The sequence below is a fragment of the Anser cygnoides genome, chromosome 18, assembly GCF_040182565.1.
Source record: "Anser cygnoides isolate HZ-2024a breed goose chromosome 18, Taihu_goose_T2T_genome, whole genome shotgun sequence".
Taxonomy (NCBI): domain Eukaryota; kingdom Metazoa; phylum Chordata; class Aves; order Anseriformes; family Anatidae; genus Anser; species Anser cygnoides.
The window spans coordinates 13,286,297-13,288,686 of record NC_089890.1 but is presented as its reverse complement, the minus strand read 5'-3'; the positions used below and the strand labels follow the sequence as shown (position 1 = coordinate 13,288,686).

General features: G+C 60.5%; 1 long non-coding RNA gene across 1 annotated transcript; it reads right to left on the bottom strand.

Moving 5' to 3' along the window:
- Window positions 1-591: 591 nt before the first annotated feature.
- Window positions 592-1,775, bottom strand: LOC136786619 (uncharacterized). Its single transcript, XR_010825795.1, has 3 exons — window positions 1,618-1,775; window positions 1,340-1,529; window positions 592-1,234 (listed from the first exon to the last, which is right to left on the bottom strand). It is a non-coding gene; the product is annotated as an uncharacterized lncRNA (long non-coding RNA).
- Window positions 1,776-2,390: the final 615 nt, after the last annotated feature.

Sequence of the window (2,390 nt, the reverse complement as noted above, 5' to 3'; positions counted from 1 at the left end):
TGTTCATCACTCACCAGAGTCACTCCAGAGGTAGCTCGGGTCGTGACGTCCTGTACTGCACACTGCGTTTCAGCCTGAACAAAGGAAAACACAGTCAGACGATAAACATTCAGCTGACAGCATTAGCACCCATCCCTCAACAACAGAAGTGACCCCAGATTTAATGTTTTCGTTTCAAATAGCAGTCCACTTGCCTCTGTACCTGCAAGTTAGATCCAAGCTCGAAAGGAACGGCTACCATCACCCATGCCACCTGGGAACACAGAAGGACAAAATGACCACTGTGCTTGCAAGCCTCCACCTGCCACACTGCTCCTCTGTCCCAGCCAGCCTCACCTCAGACCCTCAGAGGGAAACACCTGAACGTCTTCCCCTGTGGTGGTTTTACAGGGGTAGGCGACCGAGCTCCACCAAAACCACTCTCTCACTCTCCCTCCTCAGAGAAGGACAAGGAGAAAATACAAGGAAAAAGGGCTCAAGGGTTGAGATAAGGACGAGGAGATTACACAGTAAATATCGTGATAGGCAAAACACACTCAGCATAGAAAGATAGAAAGATTTATTGCTTATTACTACGCAATGTAGAGAAGCGAGAAACAAACGAAAGCAACCAAAAGCACCTTCCCCCCCAACCACCCTCTTCCACCTTCTCCCCCCCAGCGGTACAGGTGATCGGTGTTTATGGTCAGTCTATAGCGCTTCTTTGCCGCCACTCCTTCTCGGACGCCCTCATCCCCTGTGCTGTGGGGTTCCTCCCACAGGATGCAGTCCTTGGTCAACTGATCTGGCATGGCCTTCCCACAGGCAGCAGCTCTTCCAGAACTGTTCCAGATGTAGGTCCATACCACGGGGTCCATCCCTCAGGAGCAAACTGCTCCAACCTGGGTCCCCCACGGGCAGCAGCTCCTGCCAGCTCACCTGCTCCTGCGTGGTCCCCTCTCCACGGTCTACAGGTCCGGCCCGGAATCTGCTCCGGCAAGGGTCTTCCACAGGCCGCAGCCTCCATCAGTGCAGGTCCACCTGCTCCACCGTGGCCTCCTCCACCAGCTGCAGCATGGAACCCTGCTCCACCGTGGTACTCCGTGGGCTGCAGGGGGACAGCCTGCTTCACCATGGTCCTCGCCACAGGCCGCAGGGGACTTCTGCTCCGGCACCTGGAGTACCTCTCCCCCTCCTTCTTCACTGACCTTGGCGCCTGCAAGGCTGTTCCTCACTCCTCTTGCTCTCCCAGCTGCTGCATGGACCAGCGTGGTTTTTTTTTTTTTTTTCCTGTCTTAAATATGCTCTCACAGACGCGCAAACATCACTTATTGGCTCCGCTCAGCAGCGGGGCCCTTACCTAACATGGGGCAGCTTCTAGATTCTTCGCACAGAAGCCACCCCTAGAGCTCCCTGCTACCAAAACCTTGCCACATAAACCCCCCACGTCCCTTCACTTCGGTTAAGCGACGACCAGGCTGACAACACGCTCGCCTTCCCTCACTGCTCCGTGACACGGGGATTTCCCTGTCCAAGACTGCACCAAGCACCTGCAGAGACGAGAGAAAAGCACACCCTGAGGCACCTCACAGCCACAGCGTACCTGCTGCAATACCTCTCTCTTCCCAGTTGCTTTACTTCAGCTGCTCGTTAGCTCGATCTAAGATAAATGTGCCCGGGCGGCGCCGCGCCAAAATGTGCCCGGGCGGCGCCGCGCCAAAATGTGCCCGGGCGGCGCCGCGCCAAAATGTGCCCGGGCGGCGCCGCGCCAAAATGTGCCCGGGCGGCGCCGCGCCAAAATGTGCCCGGGCGGCGCCGCGCCAAAATGTGCCCGGGCGGCGCCGCGCCAAAATGTGCCCGGGCGGCGCCGCGCCAAAATGTGCCCGGGCGGCGCCGCGCCAAAATGTGCCCGGGCGGCGCCGCGCCAAAATGTGCCCGGGCGGCGCCGCGCCAAAATGTGCCCGGGCGGCGCCGCGCCAAAATGTGCCCGGGCGGCGCCGCGCCAAAATGTGCCCGGGCGGCGCCGCGCCAAAATGTGCCCGGGCGGCGCCGCGCCAAAATGTGCCCGGGCGGCGCCGCGCCAAAATGTGCCCGGGCGGCGCCGCGCCAAAATGTGCCCGGGCGGCGCCGCGCCAAAATGTGCCCGGGCGGCGCCGCGCCAAAATGTGCCCGGGCGGCGCCGCGCCAAAATGTGCCCGGGCGGCGCCGCGCCAAAATGTGCCCGGGCGGCGCCGCGCCAAAATGTGCCCGGGCGGCGCCGCGCCAAAATGTGCCCGGGCGGCGCCGCGCCAAAATGTGCCCGGGCGGCGCCGATCACAGACTTACCCTTTACAGATGAAAAAGGTAAATCTGATACAACCCTGCTCAGTCTCTTGGTAATACTGCGCCTACGTGGTCAAGCCTCTTGTAGT